This window comes from Martes martes (genome assembly GCF_963455335.1).
Source record: "Martes martes genome assembly, chromosome: 14".
Lineage (NCBI taxonomy): Eukaryota > Metazoa > Chordata > Mammalia > Carnivora > Mustelidae > Martes > Martes martes.
Window position 1 is genome coordinate 64666816 of NC_137902.1, and position 21516 is coordinate 64688331.

At 39.4% G+C, this 21516-nt stretch overlaps 1 protein-coding gene across 1 annotated transcript in view; it reads left to right on the forward strand.

The window, feature by feature from the left end:
- ANK3 (ankyrin 3) overlaps nt 1-21516 on the forward strand; it is a gene marked incomplete at its 5' end in the record, with an annotated part of 330132 nt that overhangs the window by 83931 nt on the left and 224685 nt on the right. The window lies entirely within an intron of this gene.

Genomic DNA, 21516 nt, shown 5'->3' on the forward strand with positions numbered 1-21516 from the left:
ATAAAATCTTAAAACAAATTAATATTTACCTTGCATGTAGAGAACTTAATAATTATTAAATAATAATGATGGCCTTGATTATGTTATTATTAGATTGAACTATATGAAGTTCCTGGAATACACATGGATTTCACATATAAATGGCAATTTGGGGGCATCTGGGTGGCTCAGTTAGTTGGGCATCCAACTCTTGATTTCTGTTGGGGTCATGGTATCAGGGTTGTAGGATCGGGCCCTGCATTGGGTTCCATGCTCAGTGGGGAGTCTGCTAGAGATTCTGTCTCTCCTTCTCCCTCTGCCCCTCCCCCGCTCTCTCTTTCTTTCATAAATAAGTAAATCTTAAAAATAAATAAGATAATCTCCTATGGTTTGGCATAATATTAAGATCCTACCCTATATACCTATATATACCTATATACTATATATATAGAATAAAATTATTATCTTACCATTATTATCAATGTTAAGTTGACCTACTTACTCCTTAAACACATACTTAACAATCCCCCATCCTCTATGCTGTTTTTCCCACAGTACTTATCCTGTTGATCGTACTCAATAACTTATTATATTTATGGTTTATTGTCTATCCCAACTCTGCTGGTATATAAGCTTCATGTAAGGCAGAGATGTTCTGTATCTCATTCATTGTCTTTCTCTATCCACCTCACTCAGTACCTAGAATTATGTAGAAAGCTCTCTATGAATATAGGTCAAATGGACTTGCACACTGGCCTTCCCAGAGTTGAATTCAGTCCCCCACAAACACTCTCTCAGGCCTTGCAGGTTTGAGGAAGCTATTGATTTAGAACTGTTCCAAATAAAACATAAAGGATGATTGTCACCTTATGATGATGGGTTTTTTAGGGCTTTGACTCTTGAGCTCAAGTGTAATGTAAGACTAGTGAAAAGTTGTATGCATATTACCTGTCCCAAATCTGAAAAACCGAATTCAGTTAATTGTAGAAATAGAAATACCTAACTTGAAAACAAACAAACAAACAAACAAACAAAAACTGACCAAAAGCTTTCAGTGAAATTTTGTTTCATTTTGTTTTATTTTGCTTTGTTTTTCTTGGCAAACACCTGAGCTCTGTATGATGTTATATTTCTAAAAAGATGCACTGCATTTGCCCTCGGATAAGAGGGAATTCGGTTTGGAAGAGAATTCTCCTTGGCAGTACAGTATGGGGTGTGTGTCTGTGTGTGTGTGTGTGTGTGTGTGTCTGCACGCGCGTGCGCACACGTGTGTGCTTGTCCATGTATCCATATATTCACTAGTAAAGCTAATGCAGCAAACGAAATTAAAATCATAAAGGGCAGGCCTGCCTGGATTCCAGAGACCGAGGAGAAAATGGTGGTATTGTCTTTCGGAGGAATGTCAGAGTAGTCCGCACGCAGAGGAAAGTGCTGATAAGCAGAATGACAAAAGCCGGTTTCATGAGTGATTCCAGCAGCAAGGGTACACTCCCAGCTGATTGCCCTGCTATTTTCGGTATTCCACCTATCATGACTAAATACACAGAGCTTGACTGGAGGCCACAAATATGGTAAGTCAGTGGGGAATTCTGGGAGCTCCTCTAGCATTTGTAAGGACCAAGGCACCTACCTGCTTTTGTCCGCCCCTCCCCCCCTCCCCCCAATTCAGTGGTTAAGAAAATTCTGACCAGCTCCTACCTTCTCACTAGGACGCAGGGGAAACCTTTACGTTTCCCAGGGCAGATATTTTTAGACTCAATGCTCAGTCCAAAGTGTTAACTAATTGAGTTATCAGGTTTCATACTTGGCCACAGAGAATGGCAGTGGAAGAGGGAGAGAGCTTCCCAGAACAAGTAAGCCTTTACAGTTTCCGAATGAAATGCATTTTTCTTATAGAAGTGCTGTTTGGGCCTGAATAGTTGTGTCTTTTTTACAAAATGCGTGTTGCCAGATGGGAAAGAAGCTAGCCTGTGTGTACCACAGATCGCCTGAGCTCAGTATGTGTGGGACAATGCACTGTCCTTTCTTTCTGTTTTGCTCGCATCTGGACCCTAGGTACGTTTTGCCTTTGATGTACTTTGGAGTGTGCTGGGCTCAGGCGTGTCTGAAGAAGATGCTTTATGAAATGCGAAAAGACTTCGGGCAATGTGGGGTCGGGAAAGGGCCTAGTGGACCCCAGAGTGTAAGGTTTAAATGTTCACACTTTTCTCAAGAGAAATGTGAGAGCTTTAAAACTCAGCTATATTTGGATTATTAATGACAAGGGGGAGAATAGAATTTTACAGTGGGGGGAGAAAACACTGTGGAGTTAAAGTTCATTTTTGAAACTCTTATAAATGGTAGATTGGGGGATGGGCTGTATCTGGAAACTGGAGAGTGTAATTTTATTTTTTTGTGTCAGTAGAATTGCACATAGACCTAACACGTTAATCTCATTTAATAATGTTAAAGAATTAGCATAGTAAGCCATTGTCCCCTTAAGGATTACATATGGGGAAAGGAGGTAAATACTTGCTTTATGTGTATAAAATTTTGAATATTTGATTCTGAAGGAATCATAAAATGCTATTTTGATTATGGCATAGTTTAAGATTTCATGTGATCTCTTCCTTCTGTCTATGTCTTTTCAGTTAGTACCAGTTTATCTACTTCTGAGAACACACATGCACTCACACATGTACTTTGCTATTAATACAGTATATTAAGTCCTGAATGAACATTTTGTATGCGCTGGTCATAATGTCTAGTGGAAGACATCATAAAGGTGAGGATGTTGGTGCTAGTTCTAACATCAAGTAGGAAGACAGGCTAATGGTTTTGAGAAAAGAACTGTCATTTCATAGTGTTACCAAAAAAAAAAAAACAACAATTCAGAGAACTCACCATTTTGAAACTTATTTCAGATGGATTCAGTTTTAATCTTTGTATTCTTGGAAATAGGTTAATCTTTTCACCAAGAATATTCTTTCATGACCTTTACTGAATATTGCTCTGTTCTACCGTAGACATTTATGAAATTTTAATCTCAGTGAGACTTTGCAAATATCCTGTGTGCCTCAGAGAAAGGCCTTTTCAAATTAAACTTGAGATTCATCATAAAGATGTAAATATTGTTCATGAATTCCAGACATTAAGGATAATTTGCTAGTAGCATAAGCATGCTGACAGGTGAGTCCTAAAAATCACATTATGTCACCCTAAAAATAATCAATTCACCCTCAAAAATCGCAAGCTGTATTGGAGCTTGAATTTCAGATGTGCATTCTGTTCCATTAGTTGTGGAACTGAACACTTTACATATAATCAGAATGACATTTGCTGATGACCTAGTGAGACTTAGCTCTGAAAAATACTAATTGCTAGGAAGTTTCAAGCCAAGTGCAAATGTAACAAATCTTAAAGAATGCACTTGAAAAGCTTTGACCTCTTATGAATTAATGAGTTAATTTAAAAAAAAAAGAAAGAAAGAAAGTAAAGATCCAAGATCCAAAAGGAAAGCTCAAATAAAAGCAGACCATCTTGTTTCTGCCTCGTGTCAGAATATATCAACTAAATGATGAGAGCATTTGATCTCAGCCCATATGTGCAGCATTTTCTGTTTTGGTGGGCATGCTGTTTAAAAAACGTGTAATAAAATGACAGACTGAATTTGAAATTATCCTGCCCTAAGCAGTGACTCTGGAAGGGTACTGACCCGACACAGATCACACAGAAGTCCCATCACAATAGAGTGTAGCATATACTGTTGCTGTCCTGGGTTTAGCTGGACAATGAATAAGAATTATTCATCTCCTGGTTTCGTCTCTGACTTGAATGGAAGACTGAACAGTTTGTCTGCATGAGCTGAACTATGGATAAAATCCTTGCAAACAGGGTATAGTAGATAATTACATTTTCATAAATGATCATTAATACCTCCTGCTACTTGTGTTTGGCTTGTGATTTCTGTAGTATTGTTTAGAGATTTTCTACAGGATTGCTTAGTCTGCTTTGGGAGAAACTTTCAGTGATTTTACAACCTTTAATTGTGAAACATTTATAGCCCAAACCTTCTAGAAAGGCAGAGTGTGTGTACCTCTGCCAGTTTCAGATATTCTCATGGGTTGCTGATCAAGTCTTTATGAAAGAACTAGTTTTGCCATAAATGATTGATGAAAAATTAACTCTTAAACTTGAACTCTTAAATAATGATCAGGCAGAAGAAAAAAAGAAGAAGCTTGACCCGAATATTGAGCAAAGCCCAAATTTTATACAATTTGAATGTGCGTTTCAGAGGCAGCTAATGATAAGATCTTGCATAGCTGTGAATTATTTTTAAATCCTTTAAAGTTACTCTATCCTACCAAATAGAAGTTCTTGGTATCACTTCCTGTTCTATCTTCAGTTTATATGTCTGGTGTTTTAATAATTCATTAATAAATACATAATTGACTGTTGTGAGAATCCACAATTTTATTTTTGATGATTTTCGCATTAGGAAGCTTAGGGCAAGTGGGAAAATTCATATAGTCAAACTCAAGAAAGGAGTCACAAAACATGTCTTTTGGTGTTGAGACTTTTCTGTAGTTTCTTGTTTTAAAATGGAGATGTTTGTTTATGCAGTAAGTATGGTATTTATTTACCAACTAAGTGTGCTTTCTTCTGTGTGAAGATACTACTTCCTCTCAGTTATAAATTTGGATAATATCAACTCTAAGCAACATTTATAAGACAAAAGCAAATTTAAAAATCTAAGTGTCCTGTCTTTTTAACAGTCACTCTCTTTATAATACTAAGGCAGTTTTAGTCACAAATTAGGATATATATTTGCCAATTCTTTATTCTAAAGTAAATATTTATGTGTTATATATTTTTACTACATCCCCAAAATATTGCATAGGCTACTAGTAAGAATTAAGTCATATTTTTGAATTAGACTATTAATAAATATTAGACAACACAACACAAATTTCATAGCATATTAGGTAAATATCTGCAATTGCTAATTAGTCATTTATTAAGCATAAAAATCTGTAAAGAATTTAATTCTTTTATTTTAGGAAATTTTTTTTGCTCTCACATGAAATACGGATCTATGTAGACATTCAGATAGATATTCATTTCCAGAAGTGAATGCATTTTTCTTTGGTCAAATGACAAGTGAGTGATGCAGCTAATTTAAAAAGTAGAAGTCAATAATGTTAAAAATTGTTTTGTAAAATCTGGGTATGTGTCAGATTATAGTCTTAACTTCTTGATTATATTGTGTTCTAATTCTGCGTCACTCTGATATATTATTGATTTATATGTTTCAATAATTCAGTAGTTATTCTGTTGTATTTTGAAAACACTTGTGTCAATAAGATAAATTATACTTTGAATACTGTAGCTTTTTAAACACAGGCTGTGTCTTACTCATCTTTTGATCATCAGAATCTGGCACATAGTGAGCATTCAATAAGTATTTGTTAAAAATTTTTAAATGAGTCCTTATCTCTGAAGAGTAGAGCCTGTCATCAAGAGTAATTGCTCAAGAGTATTTTAAGCGTCTTATCAACAGAATGTTTGAATTAAATTGAAAATAAAGTGATATTATATAGCTAAAAAGAAGCAAAAAATATTTAGTAAACTAGACTTAAAATAATGTTGGCCTTCTAGTCACCATTTAGTCTTACAATAAGGCACAATGTTTCTAAATATTTACATATTCAAAATATTTTAAACAGGAAAATGTACTAGCTAATTTTGCATTTTAGGGACTAAAATTAGATTATAATTTCCAGGCTAGAAGTTTCCCAGAATATAGGATTCGTGTCTATAATTGTGTTTACACAATAATGACAAATTATCTATAAAGAATTTTCATGTTATCTTTTCTGATATGGCGACATGACTTGCAATGAGATGGGTTGTTTATTTCTCACGTGTCATTTCCAAGAACGTTCAGTTGATGTTCTGAGGACGGCATTATCCACCATCGACGTGTCACAGTGTCAGAGTATTTGGAACATGTGGATGTGGACACTTGGAAAGAGCCTATATAGGAAGAGGGCTAAAGCAAGGTAGTGAAGAGGCAGTGAATGCATATTTAACTGTTGGGGGAATCCATAGTTTTATTGGCAGTAAATAGATAGCAATTAGAGAATTTCTGGTCTGTACTTTGCAAAAATAGCAGCATTGCATTTCCTTCCACTTTGTCTTCCTACTCAATCCTGTTGCCTAAATTCTTCTGTTGGGAGATAATCAGCCTTAGTGCTGGGTAGTAGGTGTGACAGCTTTGCTATAGACCAGCCACTCTCATAGTGTGGTCCGAGACTCTCCCAGAGTACCTAAGAGGTCCTTCCTGTTCTCACAACATTATCTGTCTGAGACTGTATGTCCTTCCCATACTTCAACCAAAACAACATGTGGCCAGAGATTGAATGAAGAAGTAAATACAAGAATCTAAATATCTTCTATTGTCAAGCATTATTGCCAAACTGTAAAACAATACCAATCTTCTCACATGTTGTGTTTGGTTTGGAAGATATCACTATTTTCCATAAGATACATGTTTTATGTTACATAGCGTGTGTTACTATTTTAAAATAAATATTTGTTTAATTCTTAGTTTTATGCTCCAAGGCGGTAAATAGAAATTGTTATAAGACTCTTATTCAAAAGCTCTTTGGGGATCCTCAATAGTATTTAAGAGTGTAAAGGGACCCTGAGACAAACAAGTTTGTGAACCATTAATCTAGACGGAATGTGGCGTGAACCTTCTCTGGCCTGGTTTGTATGCCTAGCATAGTTGCTGAAAGCATTGGTCAAATAAGGTCAAGTTCATATGTTCAGTCCCTGTGTGATCAGTTATGTGCACTTGACTCTTTATGGTACTAGCCATAGCCAAGCAAGCTAAAAAAATTAACTTAAGAAATTTTTAAGGTGATAATAATAGATAGTATTAATTAAAGGTCAGCTGTGTGCCAGGCCATTTCTAACCGCTTTGCATATATTAACTCCCTTAGTTTTATCAAAAATTGTACAAGGTAAATTTTACTGCTCTTCTCATTTTACAGATGAGTAAACCAAGCTACAGTGCATTTAAGTCTCTTATCCAAAGAAACCCAGTTTGTAAATTGTAGAGACTTGTTTTGAATGGAGGAATTTAGGCTTCAGAGTTTGAACTCTGAGATCATCAGAGAAAGTGATTGATTAGATCTATCTCCAAAAACTTAAAATGATATTCTACCCCTGAGTTAGCACCTTCGTCTTCATACATGAAAGGCAGCTTCTTAAAGATGAGTCCTGTTCCCGTGATCCCTGCAGTACGTCTTAGCCGTCTGATTATAATAGAGCTGGACATTTCAAAGACAGCCACCACCTTGTAACTACTTACAACTGCACAGTCCCATGGTTACCTTAACTTTGGGATAAAGTCTACTCTTCTATGTTAAACTTTAAGTAATAAAAAATAACATCCTTCTTTATCTTTACCACGTGTTTTCATTGTACTTTTTAAGAGACCTCTTGCATGTCTGGGCATTGTATGCTTTTTCTCTTTCTTCCATTTTATTCCATTCAGTGTAAAGATGTTAAGTCTTCTAGTTACAAATCTTGTCCAGGAAAATGTAAATGCCACCTGGAGATTATTTAATATTCCCAAATCATCCTGTCTGTAAACCTACCCATCTACTTCTGACTTCACTGGCGAACAAAACTTATTTTAAAATAAATTTTTTATTCATTCGGGTAAGAACTTATTTAGCTATATTTTTGCCAAGGGCTTCTAAAATCCCTTTGTTGATGACAGATGTGCATAGCAGTGAAAATTTAAAATGGAAAGAGCCATAGCATTTTGGTATCTCGGTGTTGATAAGAGTCCATATGGAACCATGTTCCGCACGAGCCCCGCAAAGAAGGCAGATAGTTTCCAGCAAGGTTCCAGCCGCAGCAGCTGGCACACAACATTTTAGGATGACACATTCAAGAATCTTTCATCTCCCTCTGCCGCCATGGGCCTCACCCTTCAATTCCTTGGGCTTTTAGCCCTGGACCTCTAATTATCTGACCAGTGTATTGTGATTGCCTGGCTGATCCCCACCCCATAAAGTATATTTGTGCAGTGGAAGAAACTACATATGTTCACAATATTAAGTCTATCCACACTAAAAACCAAGCTATTTATTTTCTAATCTCAGAAAGAAAAAGGAAGTAAAAAAAATGTTCATCTATTCAAGTAAACACTTTCTCTTTTCTCCTGATACCTAGACCAATTTTAGCTTATCACTGTTTTCAGTTGCTATATTTAAGATGCGAATAGTTCGCTGGATTAAATATTTTAGGACTCATGCCAATGCCTCCTACATAATAAGGATCCTTAGGCATGAAGCCCTCTTCTGATTCATAACATACCAAATAAATGGAAAAATCCCAAACAGTTGATGTGTCTTATATAACCCACCATGTGTAATGCCAGAAGTAACTGTTCTGTATTTCCTAAGTGATAAGTCGCAGTACCTTCGTATCACAAGGAGCATTTCTAAGGGACTCCGCAGTTCTTTGTTGTGGTTGGGCCTGGTATACATCAACGGCCTGCCATTTGTTTTCAAAACAAAGGTGCGCACAGACTCCCAAATTTCGGCTGCATAATACGATCCCATGGGGGCTCAGAACAGTTTCATTTGATGGCTGAAGAGACAACGCTGGCTGCTCGTAGTCCTCTTCATCTGTGTGGCAGGGCTCACGATGTGTGGATTCATCTCTGTGCCCCAGGATGCTCAAGATGACCGTGTAGAGAGCTGCGAAATGGAAGGCAGTTCAGGGAAAGGAAGGGTGAACCAGGGGCACCTGGGTGGCTCAGTGGGTTAAAGCCTCTGCCTTCGGCTCAGGTCATGATCCCAAGGTCCTGGGATCGAGCCCCACATCGGGCTCTCTGCTCCGCAGGGAGCCTGCTCCCTCCTCTCTCTCTCTGCCTGCCTCTCTGCCTACTTGTGATCTCTGTCTGTCAAATAAATAAATAAAATCTTTAAAAAAAAAAAAAAAAAAAAAAAAAGGAAGGGTGAACCAGTACACACACCTTGGAGATCCCATTTTTTACTGGAGTCTGGCCAGTAGAATCTCCAGCCAAGTCCTTATACTAGTTCAAACCATAAATTTGTTGACCAGTCCGTTCTTCTTGTACCATGAGGTAGGGAGAAGAACATAAAATCCAGGAATCCTGATTGCTGTGTTCAGCAATTTCCTAAGTAGTTAAGCAAATCATACCTCTTTTTGCTTCAGTTTCTTATTTATTGCAATAGAGATGATGCGGTAACCTCATCCTCCCTCCAAAACCAAAATGTGTTTTAGAAAAACTAAAATACACAATTTTTTTGATGATACAAAACAAAGCTATATATTCAGACTAAGATTCAATCATTACTATATTGAATCTTTACCTACCAGTTGACTAGGTCAGGGCTATTTCTCTTGAGATTATTTAATACATATCGTTGAGGTGAGTCAAGGGCACTTACCGAAATTACTCTCCTAGCTCTAACAATTATAAATGAAGACATGGTGGGGTATACAGGTCAAGTGATCCTTCCAGGGGTGAGAGAGCCTGTTCTCATAAGACAGCCACTTCCTCGGGGGAGCAATGGAGTACAGGTTCGGCCGCCAGTATCTTATAGGCAGCCTCGCTCATGGGAAAGCAAGAAAGAATTTCTTAAAGGACATGTTCATGTGGGAAATAATTGAGACGGACGAGCTAGATGAAGCAGAGCAAGAAAAGAGAAGGGATGACTGATAATGAGAAGGTTGAAGACCCTAGAGGCTCTCCATTTTATTTATTTATTTATTTATTTATTTGTGTTCAGCGCTAGCCTTTTGCCTGACAAATGGAAAAGGCTTTCAGTCATATGTTTTGGAGAGCCTGGCAACTACAACATTTACACATTATGAACCAACAATTAACTCCTAACTACTTTATGCAACATTCAGCTACATCCTTGTTTTAATTCAATGGGGACAATAATTCTCTGAAATGGAAATGACTAAAATGTTCAGAGGAGTTAAATCTTCCTCGTGTTAATAGTCCATCTTTGGGGCTTAAGGTGAAGGAAAAAAAAAAGGAAAATCCTCCAGGGCTGTTCTATGTTCTGAGTTGCTGAGCACTGAGAGAGCTGTGGATAGATTTGTTTTTTCCAAAGCAGCGTATTACCATTTCTCTTGTGCTTTCTCATCCCAAGAGATAACCAGAAACATGTCCAAACACAGCAGAGTTTTCAAACATGCCTGTTAATGAATCCACCTGGAAAACCTACATTTTAGAAATAATTTCTCCATCTCTGGCTGTCTTCCAGGCTTACTTATTCCTGTTGGATCTTTGTATTTCAGAGTAACAAAGGATAAATGGATTATGAATTTTAAGGTTACTGGGTCCCGGCTCTATAACTGTATTCTCCTGCAAGTCTTCTGCAAAGACAAACTCACCCCATACTAAAATGTCCTAAAATGGAGTAAGGGAAGAGTTCATTTTGTTTTCATTTTAAACTTCAGGAATATTTTGGATAAGGAGCTACACCTCTTTTTACGTCTTATGTTCAGTATCCTGGCTAGAATGGAACTTTTATTAACACTTTTCCATTTTTATTCATTTTGGAATACGCCACCTGTTTATAGCTCTAAGAGTACTTTCACATTGCACCATTATCAGGGAGCTTTTAGGAAAGGGAGGACTTTACCTGTCACTTAGTTGAACTGTTCTAACCTATCTAGTCCTAACATCATTTATAGCATTCTGCCTAAGATATGATAGTGTTAGGACATAATCTGTGCCCACAGCCCACTAAGATACATTAAAATTCTATACTGTAAGGAAAGTTTTTTAAACGAAAGTTGTAAGTGAAAGTGGTTTGAAATTCTGTCCCAGGCTACCACAAATCAGAACATAAGATTACTCTATTGACCACAAAATATTAGGATATACAAAACTCTCCTCCCCTGATACAAATGGTCTTGTGTCCCCTGAGAGGGAAGTTGTAATCTTATTTTATGTTCCCAGAAAATTTCAGATAAACCCAAATAAATCCTGTTTTGCAGCTGAACCGAATCAACTTCACATTGAGGAGTATTAGAAATTCCCACCCACCACCAACACTCGATGTGTTGGTTTGCTTTTTTTTTTTTTTTCCCTCCCTATAGGAAACCTCTTTCTTCTCAGTATTTATTTTTATTTCTAATCAGTCTCCAGGAGAATTTTTAGGTCTCTGAATTCTGGGTGAGAAAAGACACTGCAAGGGGCCTGGATTCTGGGTCTTCCTTTTGATGTAAACCAGATCGTAGTGGACAGACTTGATGAGAGTGGGTTTTTTATCGGCACAGCCAAGTAAATCTCTTAAAAACACTGTCTTTATGAAAACAAAAGCCGGCCAACGCTGTATTTATTTTTTTTAACTGGTTCCCAGTCCCCTCTACGTAAAGATAAAGATGGAAATGTTGTTTTGCCTTTCCGCATTAGAAGAGCCCTGGCAGATTTGAAATGTGCACCAGCAGGGGCCTTTCTGGCCAAGGGCCCGGTGGAAAGATGCTAACCATGCTTAACATGTGTTAGGGGACAGTGACCTCATTTTCAGGGATGAACTAAGGTTAGTTCCAAGCGAAGCCCTTACAAACAAAGGCAGCCTTGTAGCAATGGGAGGGAATCTATGGAGACAGCCCCTGGTCCTTCCGGTGGTTTTGATAGGGATGCTTACAAACACAGATGCCTTTAGAAGCATTTTCCTTCCTTGTTAAGCCCTCCCCAACTCCCCCACCCCTCCCAGTGCTGACTTACGGATGGAGAACCCTGGTGTATCTCCAGTAACTGGGTAGCAAATAAATAAAAAAGAATGAAACCTTAGGAACTCAAGATCTTCCCTAACTAAAACAGTTCGAGTTTTTTTCAAGCACTTGCCACACAAAATTCCCTTTTAGGATCTCTGCACCCCACCCCCAAAACACACACCTCAAAAGGACTTACTTGTGGAGATAACTAATACCCCTTGGTGGCATGGGAGTGGGGGTGGGGGTGGGAGAGAAAACCAGTACCCAAAGGATCTGTGGTTGTTAATGACAGGAGGCAGATTGTCGCATGAATGTCACAGTTGTTGTGGGTTGCGCAATTCGTCACATTCTTTTGAAATTGGTCAGGAATTAGATCACTGTGTAAGAGATCTATAAAATATCAGCACATAACATCTTACTCTCAAATATCTGGAAACTTTGAGTGGGGACTATCTGAATATAGGTATAAACTGTGATTCTGCTCTACTCCAGTGGATAAAAAAATAAATAAAAAATAAAAATCCCTCCTTTGTTACCAGTCCCCCCCACCCCATATGCTTGGGTACCCCCATGGCTCTGTGTCCACTCTCAAAGCCTTACATTCAGAAGAATGTGACTCTTGAGCCACTTTTTTCTGTCCAAAATTGTTTTATTCCAGATAAACATATCAGTCTTAGATCTTGAGAAGTTCTGCGAAGCAGCTCCACTTGTATTTCAAAACTGTACTTGACGTTAAATCAGTGACTAAGGAGCAGTGGCACAGAGGACTTTGGGATTTTGAAAAGCAGCCCCCATACTCTATAAATCCCCCTCCTGACTGAGAATAATTTACAAATCTGTATTACTTTATTCACCAACAATTACTGTCTGATACTACCAAGAACAGCCTGACATCTGTAGTTTCTGGGTATAAAAGTTTGCTTTAAATGGGGGATATAGAAGAGTAAGAAGGAGGAGAGGGAGGCAAACATGAAAGCCAAACTTTTAAAAATCTGGCATGCAGATCTGAGACATTGTCTTAGTGAAATTAAAAATCTGGCAGCAGGGGCACCTGGGTGGCTCAGTGGGTTAAAGCCTCTGCCTTCAGCTTGGGTCATGATCTCGGGGTCCTGGGATCAAGCCCCGCGTCGGGCTCTCTGCTCAGTGTGGAGCCTGCTTCCCCCCTCCTCCCCCCCACTCTCTCTGCCTACTTGTGATCTCTCTCTCTCTGTCAAATAAAATAAAATCTTTAAAAAAAAAAAAAATCCGGCTGCAGACCTTCAGAATGCCTCTCGCATCCTTCCTTTCTTTTCCATTCCACCTGCTATTGCCCCCAGATTTCCATATCGCGTAGAGCCATATTTTTTCTTTTTTTAATCAAAATATAATTAACATACAATATTGTATTAGCTTCAGGTGTACAACGTACTGATTCCACAATTCTATCCATTACGCTACGCTCACCAAGATAAATGTAGTCACCATCTGTCACCATACAATGTTATTACAGTATTATTGACTGTATTTCCTAGGCCTATACTTTTCATCTCTGTGACATTTATTCCGCAACTGGAAGTCTGTACCTCTTTGTCCCCTTTATCTATTTGCCATTCCCACCCCCCACCCCTTGGCAACCACCAGTTTGTTCTCTGTATTCAAGAGTCTGGTTTTTGTTTGTTTGTTTCTTTGTTCATCTGTTTTTTAGATGCTCCATATAAGTGAAATCATATGTTATTTGTCTTTCTTTGTCACACAGAGCCATGATTTTATTGTGACCGAATTCAGTGGCACTCACATCTGGTTGCACATTAGATTCATTTGAGCTATTAAAATGTCCCATCTCAGGCCACTAGAACCTCTTGGGGGTAGGAGCCTGAGTGTCTGATTTGTTTGTTTGTTTATTTGTTTAAGTCTTCCCCTGGAGATCCTTGAGGCATCATAAATTGACAAGTGTTGGTCCACACCTCGTTTTGTCTCCATTTTCTCCAACATGAACCTGCTGTCAATTAACTGGGCTAAAATAGAAATCTAATGATTTCTTCCCACTCTGCAAAACCCTTCTCTGGCTACTGGTATCTTTATGATAAGTTAAGTCCGATTTAAGTGCCATTCCAAACCTTCTAGGAACCCCTCCTTTACCATTCTCTCCAGGGGCCTCCCCTTTTCCGGTAGAAATTATTTATTTGCCATTCCTGAAACCTTGCCATTTCTATATCTCTGCTCACTTTTCCTTTCTTCTTCTTCTTCCTTTTTCTTTTTCTTCTTCTTCTTAAGATTTTATTTATTCATTTAAGAGAGAGAGAGAGAGAGAGAGAGAGCGCGCACCAGCTAGGGGGATGGGCAGAGGGAGAGGAAGAAGCAGGCTTCCTTCCAGCTGAGTGGGGAGCTCCATGCTTGGGATCAGGACCTGAGCTGAAGAAAGATGCTTAACTGACTGAGCCACCCGGGGGCTCCTCCTTTCTTCTTTTCCCCCCTTATTGGGGCCCTTCTAGAATTCCTGCCTCTCCTCCTCTTAGCCGTTCAGCCATATTCAGTATGTAGAAATGGCTTTTCTCAATAGCGTCTGTGGACTTCATCCTCTTCTGTAGGTTCTGCTACCATAAAATCTCATCCCACATGCCGGCTCCAGCCTGCACGGCCAGACTGTATGATCACTGAAAGCAGTAACTGTAACCTCAGAGTCGAGGCCAAGTTGACGTCACTGCTGAGCTGCCAGATGTTGAACCCTGTGTGGACTATGAACTCCCAGTCCTGGTGATGGAGTAAATGCAATAGCCACTTGAGGATCTGTTTTACTGCTCAGGAGAGATACAATGTTGATTCCTTGAAGACCCAGACTTGTGATTTCACTTCTTAGCATAAGCCCACAGTGAAGTTCAGAATGTGGGTTTAACTAAACAGAGTTACCCATATTCTGACGTGTCTGTGTAGCTGGTGCTGCCATTCACGTCTGAATCAGTGCACCCAGTGTGAGAAGATCGTAACACCAGTGCTCTTCCTGGGCCATATTTTCTGAGGCATGGCCAGGCAACAGGTCTGTTAGGTCTGCCCCCCCCCACACCCCAGATGATGCTTCTGGAGGTGTTTATTAGAAGCTTTATTAAAGGTGTCTTAGAACCCTCTTAAAATTAACTTCTTGAGAAGTAGAAAGCATGATTAACAGAAGGCATTTTATTCAGCAAAACTTGCATCAGTAGTTATTTGGCTAGCTTTAAAAAAATAACTATCAGTCAGGAATGCTAAAAGGTAGGTATATTTCATAAATATTTGACTGTTGCCCTAAGTCACAGGAAAATACATCCATTTACCCAAAGTGGATATAAAATGAAGGCTTTTCTCTGAGCGTGAATCCCCTGTTACTCTCTTTGGCCTTCTATACCATAAATGCTCTTTCTAGGAGTCCCAGTTTGTGTCTTCGAAGAACGCTCGAGATTAAAGCAATTGGTGAAGTAATGTGAGTACAGAATCTTTCTGGATTTTTCTGGTTTTTATTTTAGTCTCTTACCGTCATCCCATTCATATCTGATTCAGCAGGAATATTTTTAGGAAACTTCTTTCTAATAAGTCTTTCCAAAGCATTTAATTTAGTTTTCATAAAAATATCCTGTCTCTGCACTATTTTATGCTTTAAATAGTATGTAATTATATTACATAATTACAACAACCAGGACCACTGGCATAAACATGTGGGAAGAAAACCACAACTGATTACCAGTCGGAGCGGGGGCGTCTGTATTCCGGCACCATCCTGTGTTGACAAAAGGAAAGGTGAGGGACAGATGTCAGTTAGAAGAACAATGACCACACTCCAGTAGGACCCGGAAAGAACCTAGCAGAGTACCTGTCACTCTGATGACTCGAAGTAAATGTTTTTGCACTTTCTTTCCTTCTTTACTCAACGAATGTACGTTCTTCTTCCTTTTTTATATTACTCTGGAGCATGTAGCCAAGGAAGCCTGAAAGAGTGGGGATTAAGGGCAGAGTTCTAAAACCAGGGAGACAGGAATTTTGCCTCTGCCGGTTTCTAGAAAAATGCCCTTGTGTAAGTTACCTAACCTGACTTTCTGATCTGTAAATGTGGATGATGGTAACGCAGATTTCCCATCCCTGTGAGAGGAATTTGGGGCAATCTATGGAAAGTGCCCCACAGATTATAGGTGTCTAATTGTTGTTGGTCATGAGACCATGTTCTTAGATACCAGAGCACTTCAGTGTCTTCTGAGTCACAAAGTACAGTAGATTGCAGACCTCACCTGCACGAACCTTCTGACAGGTATCGCTAAAACAAATAACATTACTCCGCAGGTGATCCCAGCAAGCATCGCAGAAATCGGGCGCTCTGACCAAGGTGAAGTAGGGAATCAGAGTAATCTCAGACCTGCTGAGCACTGCCCCCTTTATCGTCTCTTCAAGTGCGGAAGAACCCAAGTCTATCACTAGACCCTTAACCTTTCTTGGATGAAATGCAGAGATAGTAAGAAAGAGCAGACGTTTTGGCTCTGAGTTAAGTCGCTGTAGGTGTTTGCTCCTCAGGGAGTAGTGAGAGCATTGGTCCATACAAGGGTCAGCATTTCTTCATTCAGCATTTACTGGGATTCTGTTATGTAGAATGCAGCCCTGAGCAAGACGAGGACCTGCCCTAAAAAAGATTACAGTCCATCTCGATAAACAGCTTGTACCCGAGCAGAACGGACCAAGTGCTGTAAGAGCCCTGAGAGGGGGATCGTGTGGCGTTTGTGGAGGAGGATTGCACAGGTGAAGTGACATTGGAGCTGGACCTAGGATTGAGTTGCTGAGTCTGTTAATGGGGGAGAGGGTCCGAGGGCTGGTGGTCAGCATTACTGGCAAAGGGATGCGCTGCCCGATGTCACAGTGCCAGGAAATTATGGGACTTGTCTACAAATACTAAGCCCTTGGGGAATAAAAAGCTATCTAGATTGCCTTCAAGATCAGCATTCATGTTTTTAGTTCAGTCTGGAAGTGTTTGTTTGCCTCTGGTTTTAAAGGGCCTCCCAGACCATCCCAGAGCAATTGAATATTGTGGTTTAAGAGCAGAAGCATTCTTACAAATGAAGCATGCCCTCAAACATCAACAGATAAAGCAGATAACAGTGTATCCACCTGGGGTGAAACTCTAGACAGGCATAAGGAAATCTGCTTAGGCGGCCTCGCTCTTGATCTCAGGATTTTTTACTTCTAGGGCCACACAGAGCCACTGGCATAGAGGGGAGAGTTTGGGCTTTTCTCAAGCAGTAGTGGCTTTCAGTCCTGGCTGTTTACTTATTAGCTGTGTCACCTTGGGCAAGCCACTTACTTTTAAGAAGTTAGTTTTTCACCTCTGTTATGAAGGTTCCAGTCCTGACTGAATTTTTAAGAAATAAACACTAAAAATGCATGTATAAAAATTACGTACATAAAATGCTTAGTGAAGTCTCTTAATTGGCGTCGTTCGTCATGATTTTCTCAGAATCCCCAGAGGCTCCTGAACAGTGTTCAGCGCTTCTGGTGCGTGTTCTGACTACAGCCTCCTAGAGGTTTTTAGAATGATCTGGGCAACAGTGGCTAGAGTCTGAACTGAGCAATTAGAGCAGGGTGAATGGGGAAAAAATGTTAAGTGGGGGCACCTGGGTGGCTCAGTCGGTTAAGCCTCTGCCTTTAGGTCAGGTCATGATCCCAGGGTCCTGGGATCGAGCCTGGTATCAGGTTCCCTGCTCAGTGTAGAGCCTGCTTCTCCCTCTCCCTCTGCCTGCTGCTCTGCCTGCTTGTGCTGTCACTCTAATAAATAAATAAAATCTTAAAAAAAATAAGTGTATTTCCAGCTGTAAGGAAAGCTAAGATGTTAGGATAATGATAAAAGTAAGTCCTTTGAAATATATTTGTAAGCTGACACAAAGAAAGTAAGGGCTCTATAGAGGTAAAATGACATGAAAGCAAGAACCAGTTTCACTTGTCTGCATAAACACAGGGCACAGAAGATAAAGCCTTGAACATGCCCAAAGTGCACAGTTTAATAAGAGATCCCCTAATAAACTGGGCCCCAAAGGGTGTGGCTCCCAATGTAAAGGTGGATAGGAAATAAACCCACCCCATAGAAAGTGTAGCAAAAACTTCCCTGTCTCAATTTGTCACCACCTGGAAGGGGGGGGGGGGAATCTTCCCTGAGAATTTGTAACCACAAGGAATCCCTCCTATCCATACCAGTTGGAAGTCTAAATTTATCTGAGTAGTCTTTTAAAACAAAGGCAAAAAACACTCAAGGCAAGCATTTATTTTAAAAATAATCTTGGGTTGATAGTACCTCGAGGCAACTGGAAGGAGCAATCATAAAGTCCTTTTCAGAGTGTGGCATCATTAACCCAGGCCTGAAAGAATCCCCAAAGATTAATTCCTAAGGAATATGAAATGATCAATAATCACAACCATAGAAAGTATAACCTGGTACAATCACTTTGAAAAACAGTTTGCCTTTAACTAATAAAGTTGAGTTAGTGCATACCAAATGACACAACATTTATGATACTAGGTATATGCCTTAAAAATCCTTGCCTGTGTGCACCGGGACTGGGTCCAGAATGTTCACGGCAACACACTTCGTAGGAGACCCAAACTGGAAACAACTCAAACATTCATCAACTCCACAGTGGATAAATAGATTGTGTTACAATCACGTAATGGAATCCTCTGCAGCCGCCGTGATAAACGGACTGCGGTTACCCATGTCAGCATGGAGGATTCCAAGAAACAGAACAGCACACAAAGGAGGCATGTCACAGAAGGATCCAAATGTATGATTCCTCCTACAGAGAATGCAAAGACAGTCAGCTACATAATATTTAGGTTAGAGAAGTTTACATAGATGTGAAAACTATGAGGAAAGTTGTGAGAATGATTAACTGGAACAGAGGATGCCTTTGGAGAGCTGGTCAAGGAAGGACTGATCGGAAGTCTGTAGAGCTGCTTGTAAATTTCATTCTTGAGCTTACTGGGCGTGCCGGCATTTCTTTCATTATTTTTCTCTAAACTGTTCATATCTGTTCCGTGCATTCTTTTGTATGTATGATATACATTATGATAAGTACTTTTTTTAAAAAAAAATTGTTTTTAGAGAAAGAATTGGGGGGCTGCAGAGGGAGAGAGAGAATCTCAAGCAGACCTCTTGCTGAACGTGGTCACCACTCAGGGCTCCATCTCACAACCCTGAGATCATGACCTGAGCTGAGATCAGAGTCAGATGCTTAACCAACTGAGCCACCCAGATGCCCTGATAAATACTTTTTAAGGGAAAATAAAAGCTATAAAAGCCCCTTGGAGATAGAGTATTTGATAGAAAGCATACACATCATTTTCTGGAAGAAAGTCTGAAGGAGAGAGTAAAGAAGAAACAAGAAATCAAGGATTCACACCTCTCATTTCTCACACAGGCACACACACATGATTTGTATCTGTGTATGGAGACCACTGTTAACTAGACTATTGTGGCGATCCTTTTACAATATATATAAATATCAAGTCATTGCCTTGTATGCCTGAAACTAATGTGATATGTCAATTATACCTCAGTTAAAATGTTCACACCGAAGTTGTATACCTGAGTGGCTAGGAAATTTGGGGATCTTCAGATCAAAATAAGAGAATCAAAGGAATTTATGATCCACATCTCTAACATTAGTACCTAGTTGCAGCAGCCGATGCATTATATGTTCTCAGTAATGTTTGTTTTACCTGAAAATACTTATGTAGTTAATTTAATGGTTGGATGGACTGATGGATGGATGGAAGATGAATGAACGAGTGAACCAAGAGTCTCCAAGCATAAACTATGGAGCAAACACATATTAAGCAAACACTTATTAAGCCCCCCCTTTTCTTGAGAGAGAGAGTGGGTGCACACATGCATGCTCGTGTGGGTGCTCAAATGGCAGAGGGAGACGGAGAGAGAATCTTAAGCAGACTGGATTGTGACATGGGGCTTGATCCCAGGACACTGAGACCATGACCTGGGCAGAAATCCAAGAACTGGACACTCAACTGACTGAGCCACCCAGGTACCTTAAGCCTTTTCTTAAAATAGTGATGAACAGCTTGCATTCTGGAGTCAGACTGTCTGGGTTTGCATTCCTGCCATTCATAAGCTTTATGTCCCTGGGGTAATCAGGCATTCTTTCTGTTGCTTTTCCTCATCTGTAAAATGGAGCTACTAATGGTACTTAGGGCCACTGTGGCAAACCACCACAAACCTGGTGACTTACAACAATAGAAACTAATTGACTGACAGTTCTGGAGGCCAGAAGTCCAAAATCGAGGTGTCCACAGGGCCCTACTCCCTCCAAAGGCTCTGGTGTGTTATTCTTCTTTGACTCTTCCAGCTTCTGGTGGCTCCTGGCATTGTTTATCTTATTGTCAACTTACTTCCAGTCTCTTCCTGCATCTTTACATGTTCTCTATTATGTATCTGTGTGTCTCCTCTTCTTTTCTTTTTCATGTAACATTATATTAGTTTCATGTAACATTATATTAGTTTGAGGTGTACAACATAATGATGTTATACTTACATATCTTTTCTTCTTCCAAAGACATCAGTCATTGTATTTAGGGCCCATTTGAATCCAGTCTGACCTCATCTTAGCCAATTATATCTGCAAAGATTCTATGTCTAAATAATGTTTATGTTCTGAGTTTGCAAGTGGACATGAATTTTGGGGAGACACTGTTTAACTCACTGCACTACTTCGTGGAAATATTATAAGGGCTAACTTAATATAAGGACTCACGCAATTAATATATAGTATATTAAGTGACTAATATAACGAAGTTATTATAAGTACTCACAACAGTGTCTAAGATGTAGTCAGAAGTACGAAGTGTTGGTTTATTACTGAGGTTGGGATTTGGGAAATGCTTATTCATTCCAATCACTGCTTTCTGCTGAATAATATCAATATTCCAGTATTGGTGGACCTAATTCATAACCTAATAATGCTTGACTCTATCCTTGAAGCTGTTTCCTTGAAAAACATCCATGGTTCATATTTCTTTCCTGTCTAGTAAAATGACTAAGTAGACAAGACATGAAGTGGTGATGAAAGATATTATCATCTTCCAGATGCTTCTTTCAGATTTTGATCATCTAGGGGAAAAAAATGCTGACCAATCTGCTTACATTCATTTTATGTCAGTTAACTCCTTAAGGCTGACCTCCTCTGTAGGACTTTCCATGTGGCAGAGCTCAGCTTCTCAGGAGACCTGATGTCCTTCTGTAGTGCTGTGTCTACAACTGGCCTGGGGCATTGTTATGATAGAATATTTAAGATGAAAAAGCAGGCTGTAGCCTGTGGTAAGAGTAACTCCTAAGTTTCTAAGGAAATGACAGCTAAGAGATACAATACACTGATATTGAGCCAAATACAAAATCTTATATATATTTTAGCATTAAGGAAATAAAGAACATTGTAAAGGTACTATGGACAAAATTTGAAAAAAAAAAAATAGTGAAGAATCCATTATTTCCCTGCTACCTAAGCAACATGATTTGGAAAAGCTTAAGACTGAGGTGAAAAGCAAGTGAGTCTTCATTTGTGCCGCTCTGTTGCGTTTGCCGCCGTGCACCCAGATGTCAGCATGCCTAGCACACCATCAGTATTCAACAAATGTTCGTGGAAGGAAGATGTGGCTGCATTGCTTGCTGGTGGTTGAGAATAAATGGAGGATCTTCTTGGCTCCTTTTCTGTAGCCATGAATAACTTCACTTCCTAAGACGTCATTTTTCTTCCAGGCAGATTTCTTGTTCCTCCT